Source organism: Pinus tabuliformis, chromosome 6 (assembly GCF_031772625.1).
Source record: "Pinus tabuliformis cultivar Carrire ecotype Pingquan chromosome 6, CPIR1, whole genome shotgun sequence".
Taxonomy (NCBI): Eukaryota; Viridiplantae; Streptophyta; class Pinopsida; order Pinales; family Pinaceae; genus Pinus; species Pinus tabuliformis.
Window position 1 is genome coordinate 1464605368 of NC_142292.1, and position 18286 is coordinate 1464623653.

Below are 18286 nucleotides of genomic sequence, written 5' to 3' on the forward strand. Positions count from 1 at the left end.
GTTTTAATTTTTTTAATATGCTTTTTAAAAATTTCCTATTTTTTCTTAATTTTATAGTATTTTAAATTTTTTTATTTTTATTTTTATTTTTTTTTCCAAATTTTTTATGATTTATGAAATAAAACAAAAAAAATGTAATTTTTTTTTAAATTTGTTTTTCTTATTATTTATTTCTTTATATTTTTATATTTTTTTTAGTTTTTTAATTCTTATCTTTTATAGGTTAATTTTGTTTTCTTTTTAACATTTTTATGATTGATTTTTTTTTTTTGTGTTAATTTTTTTTTTTCATGTTTGATTTTTTTTTTGTCTTTTTTGTAATCTTTTTTAATATATATTTTTATTTACATTTTGCTATTTTTAGATTTTTTTTTTCTTTTTCATTGTTTTAATTTTAATTTTTAATTTTTAATTTTATGTTTTCATTATTCTTTTGAAATTTTAATGTTTTTTGGTGTCATGATAAAATCTTTTACACCATTATTTCAAAATGTTGGAAATTTGCCCTACAAAAAAAAAGTGTTATTCCAACATCAACACTGTTTTGAGGGTTTGCACAATTTTTGAAGAAAAAATTTGTTTTTCTTTGCTATTTTTAAAACATATTGAAAATTTACCTTAGAGAAAAAAAGTGTTATTCCGCCATCAACACTTTTTGTTTTGAGGGAGTTTTTCACACAATTTTTGCACAGAAAAATTCCTTTTGACTGCCATTTTTAAAAGATGTTCAAAATTGACCCTCAAAAGAAAAACCATCATTCCAGCATACACACTTTTCATTTCTAGCACTATTTTTCATGTTTTTATGGGGTCTTTTGGCCAGAGTTCCCATGATGAGTTTATAGTTCTCGTTTCAAAGTTTACATTATTAGGTATGAACATATTACATAGCCCATCAAGTCAGCCATGACATATGACACCTATTGGTATAAGAGCATAACATTGGCTCCACTTGGGGATGGAATTTCCTGGTAGAAATTCAAGAACAATAGGTTAGATGGCCTCTGAATGATTTTGACTGAACTATGAAATCTTCTTCTACTTGTTGCTTTATTGTATGTATGACAGTGACATTTCTGAAGCTTGGGGCCTTCTCTTCGGGCTTCAACTCCAGCAAGTTACTATCCAATCCAAACTGTGACATTACCAAGGATACAATATGCACATGTTAAAATTAGAATACATTTATAAAGTAGGATCAAAGTAGTGTTTCAACATCTGACCATTAACTCGCCCTTCTTCTGTTTCTGTGCCATCCAATTTTTTCAGATAATAAGTATTGTTTCCTTGTAAAGCATAGATAATAAAAGGTCCTTTCCATAGGAAGTCAAACTTCCCATGTTTTCCTTTATCCTCCCTCCTAGAATCCCATCTTAAAACTTTGTCTCCAAGGTATAAATCTTCTGCCTTGGTTCTTTTATCAAATATTTTCTTAAGCTTCTCCTACAACACTTGGGATCTTTGATATACTTCCTCTCTGGTCTGTTACATATGGATGGTTTGGTTTATCCTCCTTTGAGTATCATTAGGTTCCACCTGAGCTTCTTGAAGTAATTTCATTACAGGAACTCCTAAAAATGAAGGAAATACGGCCTCCATGCCATAGACTAACTCATAAGGACTAGTTCCAATAGATTTCTTGGTGGTGAGTCTGTCTGCCCATAGTGCATTAGTAATTTTCTTGTGCCAATTTTTCTTATTCTCCTCCAATAATTTTTTAACCATATTAATGAGGCTCTTGTTGGAAGACTCAGCCAGACCATTACCTTGAGGGTAATACCATTACCTTGAGGGTAATAGGCTATGGAATGGCCTAAAGTGATATGGTACTTGTTACGGAAACTTATCATCTTCTTGGATTTAAAGGCAACAACATTGTCAGTTATGATTTTATCAGGACGCCAAATCTAGACAATATGTTGGTTTCTAGGAATCCTATAATCATTGTGTCATTAGCTTATCTAGAAGGAATGGCTTTTATCCATTTGGTGAAATAGTTCGTGGCAGTGAGAATCCATTTGTGTTGGCCAGAAGAGGGAGGATGAATTTCTCCAATGAAGTCCAGGCCCCATTGTTGGAAGGGTTTTTTAGTAGAAATTTGTCTCAAGGGTAAAGGTAATAGTTTTCTCTTGCCTTCAAAGTTTTGACATTTATGGAAAGCAGTGACAAATTTCTTTACATCAGCGAACAAGGTTCGCCAATAAAATCCAGCCCTTAGGATCTTGTTTGTAGTTGATTTCCAGTACAGGTGTCCACCACAGTCCCCTGCATGAAATCCTTGGATAGACTTGTCAGTTTCTTCTTTTAATAAACAATTCAATAGAATACCTTCATGATTTTTCCAAAAAAGAGCATTATGTAAAATACAAAACTTTGAAGCTTTCATCTTTAAAAACCTTTCCTTTGTTTTGGATAACCCTGGAGGAGCCTGCAGGTTTAATAGTACATAAATTATATCAGCATACCAAGGTGAATCTAAGAAGGCATGGGTGATTTGTGGAATCACCATCTCCTGTTCGTTATCCAGTTCATTAATGTCTAGGGCTTGACAATTTGTTTCAGTCATGAGCTTGGCCAATCCCTGTCCTTTTATAAGCTTTGTAGGTTTTATTTCAATATCATACTCTAATATAGTAGCAATCCATTTACCTCTTTTTCCCTCAATTCCATCCTAGGTTAAGATGTCTTTGACAACATCATGTGGTACATATGCTATCACATGGGAGTACAATATGTAGACTCTAAAGTATTTAATAGCTTTCACAAGTGCAAAGGATTGTTTCTCCATGATTTTGTATTTTAATGGTGCATCCCTAAGTGCTTTACTAAAAAAGGCTATGGGTTTCTCACATCCTTGATCATCCTTTTGTAATAAAACAACTGCTATGGTGTGTTTTGATGCAAATGAAAATATTATGAAGTCTCTATCAAACTTTGGACTTGTAAGGACCGGTGTTCTGGTCAAAGCCATTTTAATTTCTTCAAAAGCTTGTTTGGCTTCTACTATCCATTTAATACTTGAATCCTTTCTCAACATATTATTAAGCAATCTAATTAATTCAGATAAGTTAGATATGAATCTTCTCAAGAAATTAATCTTTCCTAGGAAAGCTTGAAGTTCTTTGACATTTCTAGGGTAGGGTATTTGCAGAATAGATTCTATTCTAGCAGGATCAATTCTAATTCCATATTTGGAAATGATATGGCCCAAAAGTTTGCCTTCCTCTAGACCAAACAAGGACTTCTTAAGATTTAAAGAAATACCACATTTTCTGCATTTCACAGATACTTTTCTAAGATGATCTAAATGTTGCTGATCTGATTTGGAAAAAACAGTTAAGTCATCTAGATATATAACCAGAAAATCATGAATTTCTTTTGCAAAGGCTATGTCCATTACTCTTTGGAAAGTTGCTACTGCATTTTTAAGTACAAATGGCATCTTGACGTACTTGAATGTGCCACATGGTGTTGTAAAAGTAGTTTTTTCCTGGTCATCAGGATGAACCAGAATTTGGTTATAGCTTGAGAACCCATCCAAAAGTGAAATTCTAGAAGCACCTACTACCCTTTGTAAAATATGATCCATCTTGGGTAAAGGGTAGTTATCCTTCAAAGAAACCTTATTTACGTTTCTTAAATCAACACATAATCTAATTTCTCCAGTTTTCTTTCTAGCAGGTACTAGATTAGAAACCCACTCTGAAAATCTGATAGGAGAAATTATCCTTGCTTCATACATATGTTTGATTTCTTTTTCAATTAAGGGAAGCACTATAGGGTTAATTCTTCTGAGCTTTTGTTTGAATGGCTTCTGATTTTCTTTCAGAGGTATTGTATGCTAAATTATAGAGGTGTCATATGATTTCAAGTCTTCATAACTCCAGGAAAAGACATCCTGGAATTCTCTCATTAGTTCTACATCTTTGTTACTGTTAGAAAATTCCTCATCTAAAGTCAAGAAATTGTTAATTTTCTTATCACTATCAAACACTTGCCAGTTCTTCAAATTGTCAGGTATGGCTAGTCTGTGTCTAATCTCAACTATGAACTAATGATTAGGTTCGAATGGTAATTTGAAGGTGCTGGCAAACATTGCCAAACTATGAGCTTGCAAGTTATGTTTTCTTGGGATTTTATCAAGCTTAGTTTCCAGAAATGTACTGAGAATCTCTATCACTGTTCCTTTGTAATATTTCAATCTGGGATCATTTGTTAAATACTTCCCTTTGATCTGTTGAATTATTAAATCAGAATCTCCTAGGACAGATACTCTAATTGCCCTTAATCTTTTGAAAAGGTTAAGACCTAGCAACAGAGCTTTGTATTCTGCCATATTATTGGTGCACCGAAAGTTTAATATGTAGGCATGGCCTTTAGCATGATCATTTTCAAGATTGTGTACCCAAACTCCTGCTCCTACTCCTAATTTGTTAATTGAACCATCAAATTCTAAGTGCCAAAGAATTTCATGTTCATAATTGGTATCAGGAGTCTCAGGAATCTGTTTAATAGTGAGATCAATTTTTTTACTTCCTTCTGGTTTCTCTTGGGTATCTGATGTTTCATTGTTCTTAGATATTTCTTGGATTTGAACGTTATACTTTCCATTTGCAATTTCTTTTGGTTCTACTGCTAAAACTTCTAATTCGTCTGAGGGATCACTTTCAACATTGCAAAGAATGAAAGAATCCATATCAAAGTGTATTGAGTAGATAGGGAAATTTTAGGGTTTCTCCTGACTACTTACTACATATTTCATTAAGGTTTCTATATATAGTTTCTTAGGTTGACCGAACACTGAAATAGTAGCATAAGACATGTCCAATTGTAGAGATCCTTGAAGCTTTGCACTCCAAGATCTAGGCAATAACACGCCATACTTTGGTGGAATATCTGCTACTACTATGTCCATTAAGATTTTTTTGGCAGGATATTGAACTAGTGAAACACACAAGTCTTTGATTAATCCTAAACATCTGACCTGACTTGAATCAAAAGAAAAGAGGTCTTTGTATGGCCTGGTGATGTCTAGGTCTAATTTCTACATTACAGACTTAGGCGTTAGATTATGAGATGCTCCAGAATCAAACATGGCATTATGAAGTATTTTATCATGTAATTTAAACTTACATAGAAAGGAGGAATTCCTCCATCTACTGGTTTTCCATTCACTTTAGGGCCAAAGATTAATCCAGGTTGGTCATCAGAAAAATTTACTGAGTCTTCATTAATAGAGATTTTGAGTGATTTATTGATTTGACTTCGGTAGACATCCTGTTTAGCTAATTCAGACAATGGAACAACTATTTTTAATTTTCCTACTTCAGTCTCTAGATTAAAAGGTTTTCCAGTCTGAGTTCTTGTGTTTCGGATAGTTGGATTCTCTTTATCTTCTGTATTCTCTGTGTTTTTCTCCTTTTCAGGAGTGGGGTTATGGGTGAAGTTGTTTCCAAATCAACTTCTGGAGGTTCTTCCACATTTCCTTTGGGAGGAAGAGAAGTGGATAGTTGTCTGTTATTAGGTTGATTATCGGATACATCTTTAGTAATTGGATTAGCACGATTAGAATCTAATCTAGAAAGAATTTGTATGGGAGTGGTATTGGTCTTACCTTTCTTGGGCTGTTTTGTAGCTTTCTGTTTTTTGAATTCAGGGACATCAATTCTTCTGCTCCTCAAATTAGATTGCTTGTGGACTTCATAGTTGACTATATCATATCCCTCCCTGAAGTCAAATGATTCACTTGACTGAGTTTGGAATTGTTTAAAAATGTGAGCTTCTTGATCCTCTTGGGTCAAAAAAATTTTTTGTTCATTGTTGAGTCCCATTAAATTTATTTGAGTATCTTCTGATGGTCCATCAGAAGTTGAGGCTTCAACATAATTTTCCTGGAATGGGGGCCTAATGTTTTGGTCAGGGCCATCATTTCTAGTGTTCTGGTTTTGGATTTTCTTGAAATTTGGATTTCTCCCAGTATTTCTTGGTTAACCATCCCAAGGCGATTTCCTTTCAATTGTTTCTACTCTATCTCCTAGTCTATCCATTCCTTTAATAATAGCATCCAGTTTATGTTCAAAGGTTGAGGGTTATTCTTTCAATGGTATCCTCCTTTCACATATGGCTTTAGCTCGTTTGGATATTAGGTTGGATTCAACACTGACAGCTATACTTTTCATGTCTTCTAAAGTCTGAGGAGCTCCTTCCCTAAGCTGGTATGCCATATCAAAATCAAATCCATCGGGGAATTTGATCAATGCCAAATCTAGAGGAGGTCTAAGGTTTTGAGGAATAGCATTACAAACATTATTGAACCTAGTGTAGTAATATTGCACAGTGTCTTGTGTTCCTCTCTTCAGGTTTTCATATTCTGATAAGATTTGGAGAGGATCTTTCTTCTTTTCCCATTTGTTTAAGAATTTTCTATAAATAGCTTCTAGGTCATTGATACTATTTGCAGGAAGGGCTCTAAACCAGGTTCTAACATCTGCAGCCAAAATTTGAACAAATATTCTCATCCTGACATCATATGTATCCATTTCATATATCTCAAAGTAGTCAATCATATTTTTGGTATGTTGTTGTGCAGTGTAAGTACCAGAGCCATCGAAATGAGTGACTTTAACTTGATAGTCTTGGGGCATAGCCCCTGGATTGGCAGGTAATACCCGAGGAGTATATCCGTTTTCCATTGCAGTAGATAGGGTTGAAACAACAACTGGGGTTGGTCTTGGAGTGGTGGATGGAGGGGTGGAAGGGGTGGCTTGAGGTTGATATGTTTGAGGTACTGATGATGAACTTGGAGAGGCTGTAGTGATCAAAGAAAAGTTTGGTGTTCTTTCAGAGGTAAGCTCAGATTGTATGGAGTTCTGCAAATGTCTTTCAAGATGTGAAGTGACTACTTCAAGTTGTAAATATTCAATAAATATGGGGTGATGAGCTGTGCGGGTTAACCCAGAGTCAGAAAAGGTTACAAATAAAGAGGTATCAAAATACTCATCAAAGGGTTCGTCCTCAAGGTAGATCCACTTCACAGGACAGGATATTGATCTGTATAGAGGCCAAGAGCTACCAGAACTTTCTTGGCTTTCCTATCTCCTAAGGATTCTAGGGATCAGATTAGGGTTTTCAAACACAGGTGGTGCATTTGGATCAGGATTAGCTCTAGTGTAATGAGTCCTTTCTGAAGCGAGGTTTGTAGGTATATTTTTGGTTTTTCTCTAAATGGGTTTGACAATACAACTTCAACAGTTTCTTTAAGAGGCTTTAGGTATGAGATTTGAAATTTCCTAAAGAATTATTTAATAAGAGGAACTGATCAAGTATTGAAACCGGATGTTCAATCCTTAAACTAGACTAGAAGCAGCATTCATTTACTTGTGCAATTGCAAAGCAAGAGCAGTTCAAAGGCTACCTGACAAACTTCAGGCTCTGTCTATAGCTTATAAAGTAAACAATAGTAACAAACAAATTATTCAGGTCCCCAGTGGAGTCGCCACTATGTTATCACTCAGATTTTCCTTGTAGTTGTTGGGAAGAGGAAAGGGGTTCGAGGTAACCACAAACCAACTTTTAGGTACAAAATATAGCCAATTTGTACCCAGAGAGGGCTCTCTCTTTAAGTTTTAGCTTTGCTTTGAAAGATATTAGGCTAGTTGTGAAGCTTAGGGGTTTTGATTGAGTTTGGGTGATGAAATTCAATAGCAGAGGGGTAGGACTGAGAGTTTAGGCCATTGGGCTAATGGAGTCAAAGAAGATGGATTAACTGGATTTGGTTTCTTAACAAAGGATGGTTTCTCAGGGCAAGATGGTCAAACAGGGAACAAATAAAGACTTGGAATAGATGGAATGGACTCAAAATGGGTGAAGGGCAGTTAAGAATCCTTCAACCTATTTGAAAAAGGGAACTTGAATGATTACTAATAAAGAGCAGTTGAGTATTCTTTAATAAATAATCAAAGTGAATAAACTAGAAAACATGAGTAATTAAGATTTCAATGTTTAATGCTAGTTTAGAAGAAAACATTGAGAATAATAATGATTGAAAACAGATTGCAATCAAGCATATTCTAAATTACTCTTTTTCATTTATCATTCAGATATGAAACATAGATGATATAAGAAACAAGGAAAACTTTAAAACATAAGGTATAGAGGACTTATTGATTCAATGCTTGACTCAAGAAATCTGTGGAAAGTCCTTTGCATCAATTCTTTATCTAGCAAGGCATATAAAAGTTGGTCCAAAATCACTTTATTCCAAAATAATAAGTATTACAACAATGTCTAAGAATCCACACTCAATACTCCAATTGAGGGAGGATTTATACAAAAATTTTACAAAAATATCTCATAATAGAGTATGATATATTCTAGGATGAATATGAATAAGTTACAAGAAAATAGAGACAAATGGTCTCGAAGATAGGAGAAAAGATAAACAAATGTTGTTTTGTTCCTATTCTTATGAGTGTGCTAGAGGCAGGCCCTATGATTTGGCTTGCTGCTGTCTTCTTTAGTAACTTTGTGCTGGTTGCCCTGTTTTCACTGATACTCTTTACATGTTCTAATACACTTCGACCTGTTTTATCTCTTCTCATCTTCTTTACTATCACTTACTGCAGTAAATAACCAAAATTTACATTTTAACAAGGATAATTTTACCAAATTTCCAATATGTCTTCCAACCATTTTGGTTCTTGCACTCTGTTTTTCTGAAGTTTCCTCAGGGTCTCATTAGTTTCTGTGTACCTAAAAAAGGTAGGTTGAATTTGGAACAAGTGCTTTATCTCATGCTCAACATAGAACAAATTCTCCAGACTGTCATAGAGAACTCTGCCTGTAGGTAATGCTTTTGTTCCTGATGCATTTGTTGATGCTTGGTTGCCTGCATACTTATTCAATTTCTCCACATAGTCTTTATGAGTCATTAGTTTATCATGAATAACTAGAGGACTTGGCAAACCTTTACTCTGCAAAACATCAAATCTCTTCATGAAGGCATTAATTTCTTCCTGCATATCATGGCACCTTCTTTCTAAGTTCTGCATTAGAGTTATTTTAGTAAAGACTCTTTTGATTTCAAAAATTATACCTATTCTATCTTGAATGCCTAGCTCTTCAAGCTGGTACTTATTCCTGGTATTCAAAAATTGTATGAGCTTGTTTGCTTCCTCAGGCATATTTCCTAATTCTACCCTTGTCTTTTAAAATTCTTCTTGACCTAGTTTCAGTCATTCAATTTGCTCAAAAATTATTTGAATTGATGGCCAAGCATCATTTATTGATTGGGTGATGTTGGTCGAAAGAATTTTCTTGATTTCTGACAGAGGCTTGTCAAAAGTAAGATCTTTTTCGAATGATTTCACTTTGTTCTCTAACACTTTAATCTCTCTTGTCTTTTCTGCAGCATTTATTTTTGAGAGATCATACCTTTGTTCTAAGTTGGCATATTGCTCTTTTACCTTATTAAGCTCTGAAACTTGTAGTTTCAGGTCCTCCATTGATTTGATTAGCTCCTCTGTGCTAAAATTAGCAATGCTATCCCGTGATACTCTTGTTGTTCCTGTTGTTGTTGTACTTGTAACTGCCTCTGCTATGATTGCTACAATATTTGGTGCCAATGCTGCTCCAAGAGTTGATGAGACTGCAGTTGAGACTACTAGTATCACATTGGGAGGCTGAGAGGTCGACTCTCCCTGCTTGTCCTTCAATGCTTTTTCAAGTTCTTGCTCAGTATCATTCAGTCATTCATTAAGTTTTAAGAGCAAATCCATCAGCTCTTCTTCAGATTTTTTCTTTATAACCTCAGCAGTTTGTGGATGCCTGGAAGGTGGCAACTTTAGTTGTTTCCTTAGGGCAGCAATATCTTCATCTTTCTTGTTGATTAAGGCTTCTGTGACCTTAACATCTTTGGGATCATTACCCAACCCAATAATTATTTCTTCTAAGGAATTTATACTGTTATCTTTGGCCTGGGAGGAATCCTTTTCCAAGTGTAGCTGGGCAGTAGTGTTATCCAAAGAATTTTGCAACCTGTGGGCCATCATTGCCTTACCAGTCAAGGTTGAGTAAATCATTTCTCCAGTTTGTTTATGCAACTCAATCTGATCCAAAGGATGAATATCGTTTGCCATTACTTCAAAATTTGTTCTGAGATAATTTGCTGTTGACTTAGGCTGCTGCACCTTTGGGTTGAAATAGCTCATTATCATTTTTCCTTCTTTGATGTCATAGGCTGACATCAATCTTTGTTGATTTGTGGGAGCCATCTTTAAATATTGATTATAAACCTGAAGTCTCAATGGATCATTCCTGGCGTTTATTTCTATAAATGTTTTCTTGATATCTGAGGTATCTGTCCTTGATGGCCTGAAAGAAGATATCTCTGCACTTTGTTGTCTTTCTAGCTCCTGTCTCTGTAAGCTAGTGGATGTTCCTCCTACTGGAAAAGTTTTTTGGCTTTCTACTCTTTCTTCCCTCTTACTATCTGTAGTTTCTTCAACAAATTCCTCCTCTGAAAGGGGGATTTAGTCTTTGTCTTTTTGTTCCTAGCTATCCTGAAGGTTCACTGGCAGGGGTAGTTGTTTCCCTGTCTCTCTTTTTGTTTCTTTCCTCATTTAGAGGAGTTTGCAGAACTGGAGGCTCTCCCACATTGATCTGAGTGGGAGAAGTATGTATTTGAGCCTGTTCTTTGGAAGTTTCAGGCTGCTTAGACATTGTAGACTGTTCTGTGGTTTGAAAGCTAGTCTCTAATTCCTTGCCCTTTAATGTTCATGTGGCTGGTGTGCTTGTTTTCTTTGAAGGTTGCTAAGAGGTTCCAGCACTGGAGGCACCAACTCCTGATCTTTGAGATAACTCAAATGGTACCTACCCAAAAGAATCCAGGTCAAGCATTTTCTCAAGATCTCTCGTAACATTCTCAATATTGACCTGTTCACTATCATGTTCTACTAGTGTCCCTTCTCTCCATTCATCCATATTTGCAAATTGTTCAATCTCTGGAATCCTATGGTGAATGTATGGTGACAACCTATTTTTCATTCTCCTATCACAGATGAAGCTATTAGGGTCATATGACCTCCAACCAAAACGTTTGTGCAACTTAAGACGATCTTCTAGAATAATATCTGCTTCTCTCCATGCTTCCCTATCATTGCAGACAAAAGGGCCTAGCTGATTTTTTATTCTAAGTTGAGATTTCTTTTTGGCTTTGCAAAAATGAATCATGTCTATATGTATCATTTGTCTGAAATACCCCAATGCAAATAGTCTCATTGGAACGTATTTGGGTAACTTGAAAGGGCAGAGTTCACATCCATATATTCAGATCTCTGTATGGTTCTTGTATAGGTACTAATCACCTACTCTGTATTGCTTGGAGAGCTGTAGGATTTTCTTGATGTCACCACTGATCCTAGGAGGGGAAACCCCTGTCAATAGAGTGGTTGCAGGATGAACAAATTGGTCAATGAACTCATGGTATGAGTAAGGGAACTCATAGGATGCATGGAAGATGGGACTCCAAAAGACAACAAACCTTGAATTGCCTTTATTTTCAAGTTCCCTCATAGGGAAAGGGAATTTCTCTGACTGATAATACAACATAGGATGATAAATGAAAGTGGTGTATTTAAAGACTCCTTCATTGTCCAGTCTCAGGAATTGGTCATGAATTTTATTGGAAATATAAGAGGCATAATCATACTTAACAGCAGGGGGTTGTCCAGGAGGAAAGATTCACAACAACACTAAGGTTACATCATCAACATACTCACCGGAGTTGAATCCCATGATTAAGGATATCATATCAACAATGAGTTTTCCTATGTATGTGAAGAAAGTTTGCAGATAGGGAGGTGGACCTTTATGCTGATGTTTAGGATCCATGAACATATAACAGATGCAAGTCAGTTCTGACTGAGACAATTAGGTAGCTTTCTCAAATAAATATCTCATAGAAAGAGGAGTGAGAGCTTGTTCAGGGGAAAATTGCAACATTTCATTAATGGATGTAGCGGTTATGGGGAAAAGAACTGTTTGACCTGGGGACATAACAGCTCTAATGTTAGGGTGATAGTTTTCCTGGCATTGATGAACCAGATCAGGGAAAATATGGACTGAGGGGAGAAAATACCTGGGAAGGTTGGATTCCCACAATCCCATGATATCTGAGCCATTTAGGTATTGGTCTCTAGCTTGGAAAAATACTTTCAAGTGGTTTATGTAAATGGATAAGTCCCTTATCTGAAATTATTTATCTGCAAGAGGCAGATAGTCTAAGTCTTTATGAGGAGCATTCATGGGTGCCACAGACAGAGCCACAAGGGTTTCTATTTCTGGTTCTTCTGGATTCAGAAAGGAATTTTAGTTTATGGTGAAAAACGGGAAAATTAACTGATTTAGGAACTTATACTGGTAAAATAAAGACTAAATTTGCAATGAATTTCGCTTTTCTCTATGGATTTTATATTGTAAAACCAAACTTGCAGGGTTTTGGTGGAAATCTGATAAATACTTGTATTTAGGGACTGCAGAGAGTAATAAAAGGTGTTGACGGTGACTAACAGGTTCTGGCTGTGTTGGCTACAATTTTCTTGGCAGGGTGGCGGTTGGAAAGCTTCTGCAGTTGACTTGGAAGTTGTTTGCATGGGAGCATGGGTTGCAATACAAAATAACAAAGAAAATGACACTTTGTTGGTTTTATTAACAAAGTCAAAGGTGGCGGGAGTTTTATTATTCGAGCAGATGGCGTAAGCGGGAAAGGATTTTTTATCACATGCAGAGGGCGGTAAGTGGTATGGTATCGCACCACTTTTGGAGATGGGCAGGTTTCAGCTGCGAACCAGCGATTCCACAGGTTGTGCGATGCGTGGCAAGGTAATGTGAAAAAACTTCTTTGTGATTACACGCTAACGCGTGGTCACAAATTTGTGTGCGATATTGCTAAGGACCTTTGGATGATGGAGGTGTGATCGGACGGCTGACGGGAGGCACGATACGGCAGGGTTTAATATATGCGTGCCCGACCCAATTAAAAACTATTTAATCGTATCGAGAGTGATATGATTAGTTGGGGAGGCCTCTTAATTAACCATGAGGGTTAATTAATCCCTATTAATGGAGCGGGGGGATTAGGTTCTTAATGAATTACAGATTAATTCATTAATCCTTTTTAAATGTGTTTATGGTTATAACTAACTGGGGGCGGGGTATATAACAATTTGGGATTTTTTATATAGTTAAATAATATGGGAAAGGGTAAAATAGTGTGGGATTTATATAATAGAAAGGTTAATAGTTAATATGACATGAACTGTAAAAAGGTGCTAAGTAAAACATTAGGATTATGTATTTAACTTGGGCTTAAGTGGAAAAAGGGGTTTTTATATGATATTGTGTATTTTTCCTAGGTAAAATAGTATTTTACTTAGGAAAAAACTTATGAGAGTGAATGAATGATGAATTTTAAGTATTTAGGCTTTTAAATTATTGGGCCGAGGGTTCGTCCCTCCAAAAGTCAGAGAAATGCTCTGAGCCCCTCTAATTTTCAAAGACCTTAGAACTTAGGGGGAATTAGTGAAATCTTTAGGGAAAAAAGAGAAGGGGTGTTAATTATTTGACCTTGTCTTGCTTGAAATGCATCAAATGTAATGTATGCCTTGCTCTTTGTGATAAAAGTGAAAATTAACACATTGAGATTCATCATCCATCACATGTAATTCTACAGCATCATCTACCTACCCTACCTACTTTAACCTAACATTTTTTCTTCTTTACATGCAGATACCTATCTAAGTCTAACCTTATTACATCCAAGGGATCAGATTAAACTGTTGAGCTCCTTTTATTCACTCTACTTATCTACTTATCTGCCAATATTAAATAGTTTGGACATATCTTTATTCTCTATCTCTAACACATAAAATTGAAAATTTGAACCATTCAAGCTTAAGTTGTTTGATTGTTCATCAATTGTGGCATAAGTTAACAAGCTACACACGATTTGTAGTGGCATTTAGACTTGCACACTTTTCTTGGTCCTTTTTTTGGTGGGGTTCATTTTCTTTCACTTTTTGACTACTTTATTTCTTTTCACCCTTTGATTTTTCTTTTAGGGTATACCCTCTAAATTTTTTGATTTTTTTGATTTTTTGACAATATGGAAAAACTTTGCAACAAGTAAAGGTATGAACATATTACATAGCCCATCAAGTCAATCATGGAATATGACACCTATTGGTATAGGAGTATAACAGAGAGTAGGGTATTCTTTTCCATCCTTAGCCTATGTGAGTTCGATGCATTTCATTTATGTCATGTATATTTATATATATTATTTACTGAATTATCCTTGTGTGGATGTGTATATATGGGACCACATCCATCACAACCAGTGCCCCAAGGGGAAATGTGCCATAATATATATAAGAGGAGTTCAACCGCACTTGTGTAGATTTATGCATGAAGGTGCATCATGACAACGAGGCTAGGCCATAACGATCGCCTCATGTAGAGATTACCCCAAAGGAGTCATTGGTAGAGCACTAGTGGAGAATAAAAGGATTGGATTAGAAGGTTAATCCAAGGGGATCAAACTTACATGACACATAGTTAGTGTAATGTGATTTCGAGGGTTTCACCGAAATAATGTGATATTATAAGGTGTGTAGCAGTAATTATTGAGGCATGGCAGAAACTATAGTAGCATAGGTAGAGGTTGAGGCACTAGAAGTTGCTGGTAGGATGACCTGATGTAGGGGCAGGGTACCATCACCATTTGAGGATAGAGCCTCCTTCTCTCCTCCACCAATGGAGTGAAGGAGGGACATTACAGATTGTACACCAGGGAGATATTCCCCTTATTTTTTATACCATTAATGGGACTCCATATGTGGGGAGTCTCCATACTGGGTTTTTTGTATCATTATGATATGTCTTAATTTTGGAATCATATACATAAATATATATACACATGATTTTTTGTGGCACACATGTCCATGAATGATGCTTACATCATTTTTATTTGTTATGTTTCCATGGTTACACAACCTTTCTTATATGCTTTTACATGTGATGTATTGATATATGATGGATGGTGATGGCACAAGCACACATCTATTTATATGGTAGAGACAATTATAAAACTTGTAGCTTCATAGTCCTATATATATAGCGAAAGAGGGATTCCACTATATGACTTGATTGATGAGATAATCGACATATCAATTATTCCTTTGATGGAAATGGACAAAGGTAATATTGTGAAAGTGACAACATAGTAGTCACATACAAAGGTATCAATAAAAGAGGTGTTGGCCACAAAGATAATAAATTCCATTGAGTTGGGAGACAAGTAGTTGGTAGTTCAAGTGGACTATCAAGCGATGAATATGGAATTAAATAACATTTGGGAAAAAATTGATGGTGGAATTATACTCAGCCTAATTTTTCATAGCAAATATTAGACATACACTATTGTGATTCGTGAAATAATGATTTGGTGGATAAATAGGCTAATAAGTTAATGCTAGATAAGGGAGTCCTTAGCTGGTGACATCAACAAATCCAAAATAACAAGAGGACACTTGTAGGAGAAAAGGGAAACAAGATAAGAGAGGAGAAAATACTAGTAAAAATAATTAGAAAATAAAACTACAAATAGAATGGGAAAAAATAAAATTAAGTTATATATAGATGGGATCATACCCCATGAATTTCATCGAAAGAAATGTTTCAGATACAACCCATTTAATGGGTGGGGAAGAAAAGTTCCATCATGATTGGCTAGGACATGTGCCCCTTTGGGGAGACACTTATCGACGATGTAGGGGACATGCCATATGGGTTCAAAATTACTAATTGAAATATTTGAAGTTGGTTTATGATAGGAAAAAACAAGGCCACCTTCATAAAAACACACGAGGATGAACATGTGGGTCATCCTAAGCCTTGGAATGATGCTCCAAGGTAAGTAATCATTTCTGAATAGGGGTGTGTAAGGAAGGAATTCAACCATGAGTCACAATGTTAATATTATGTATTCTATGGGAAATATGTCTTTGACACCATGAAGCAGGGAGAATTTTAAGGATGAAATCTTATCATAAAGTTTAGAAACCTTGGTGAATATTAGCAATCCCTAATATGTAAATTGTAAAACATTTGGTGATATTTTTGTAGAAATATTTAGATTTCCAATGATTTTAGATTAGTCCATATAATATTTTGGAAAATTTTAAGGTAAAATAATGGTGTACTCTAAAATTTGGGCGAATCATTTTCAAAAAAAATGGAAACTAGTGAATCTTTTTTTCGAAAAGTATAGAAAATTAGCCCACCTGCAAATATTATCCCGTAAAATTTTCTCTGCCATGAACCAAATGTAATGGGGTGAAACCCATGGCTGTCTTAATGGTGGTTTTGTAGGCCCACAAAGTAGGAAAAACCATACGATGCCAATTCAATGGTTGTTTATTAATAGTAAGTTGGAGGATGGTTTGGATAATTTTGTTGATTGCCATAGCTTGTCATTCAATTGTGGGTAGTAGGGAGTAGTGAACTCAAGTTTGAAGTTTAGTAATGCTGAAATTTCCTAAAAGAATTCATTATAAAAGTGCTTACCATTGTTGAAAAAAAGTCCCTTAGGAACAATTAAGCATGCAATGATATGATTGAAGAAACATGGGTTGCTATATCACTAGACCAATTGAATGTTGTCATAGATTTAGTCCATTCGGTGAAGTAATTGACAAAAATGGTAATATACTTATGAACACCAAAAAATATACAGTTGCTCTCTGTAAAATTAGTACCCCATTTACAAAATGGTCTGACAATAATAATAGAGTGGAGTGGCATTGGAGGCACTCGTATTTTATGAGCAAAGGTTTAGCAACTTACGTAATGTTTGAATGCTTCAATGTAATATTTGAATAAGGTGGGCTAGAAGTAACCGACATGAATAATTTTCTAGGCATTTTCCATGCCAGATAAACTACCACCACAAACATGACTATGATAATCGTTAAGGACCTACTCTTCCTCATTATGGGAGAGGCAATGTTGTAATATGGTATCCCCTCCTTGGTAATACGGGGTATCACCGTTGAGGAGGAAGTTAGGTGCATGATGGTGAATTATGTGACAATCATCACATGTAGGATGAAGTGTGAACTTCTAGGTGCACAAATATGTGACGATATTTGCGTATCAAGGATCATCTAATGATATCTGAAAAATATGCTCATTATGAAATTGGTCATTGAATAGAGGGGATGCAATGTTACTAGGGAACATGGTAGTTAACTTATCTATAGTAAGAGCTTTCTTTATTTTTGGAGTTATAAAATGCAAACCATTCCCTTGAAGTATGACAACCCATTGAGAAAAATTCCCACTAAGGAGTCGTCATTGTAAGATGTATTACATACGATTTAAATTAGCTATGACTTTTGCACTACCTAAAAGTATATAGTGCTGACACATTTGAATGGATAATACATCAAGCGTGGTGAGTTTCTCATTGTGGCTATATCACAATGTAGGTTCAGATAAGGTTTTTCTAATGTAGTAAATGACATGCTCCTACTTTTCATCATCCTCTTGGAATAAAACACTTGTGATGGCCCAAGCAGAGGTGGAAACATATAAGATGAAATTAAAATTAAAATTAGATGAAGAGATCAAGGGGGTTGGAAAGAGGGCCTAATCAAGGGTGTCGAAGAGCTTCGGAGATGTATTTCACGAGTATCAAGGACCTATTTAGGTTGGAGCCACAGTAAGCCTTCCTCATCTAATTATTGCAGATTGATTTGAACCCTACAATGTTTCCCCACAACTTTCTTGAGGAAGGATACATGGAACACTGGGTGGACTTTTGAAGTAGTCAGTAAGGCTAGTTGTAAGCGACATCTCTTATATGCTAAAGTACTTAATAAGTCCCATAGAACTTTGGGGCTAGCTTTTGATAACCATTTCTTTGATAGAGGCTTTCTTATAAGTGTCATGGAAAATTTTAGGGGCTAATATTTGCAGGTGGGCTAATTTTGCATGATTTTTCAAAAAAAAAAAAGATTCGCAAATTTCCACTTTTTTATAAAAATGATTCACCCAAATTTTACCTTAAAAATTTCCAAGACTATATAAAGAATATATATAAAATCATATTAAATTTGAATAATTTTACAAATATGTCAATAAAATTTTTATAGTTTGCATATTAGGGACTAGTGAGATTCGCCAATGTTTTTAAACTTCAAGATAATTTCCCATCCTTAAAATTTTC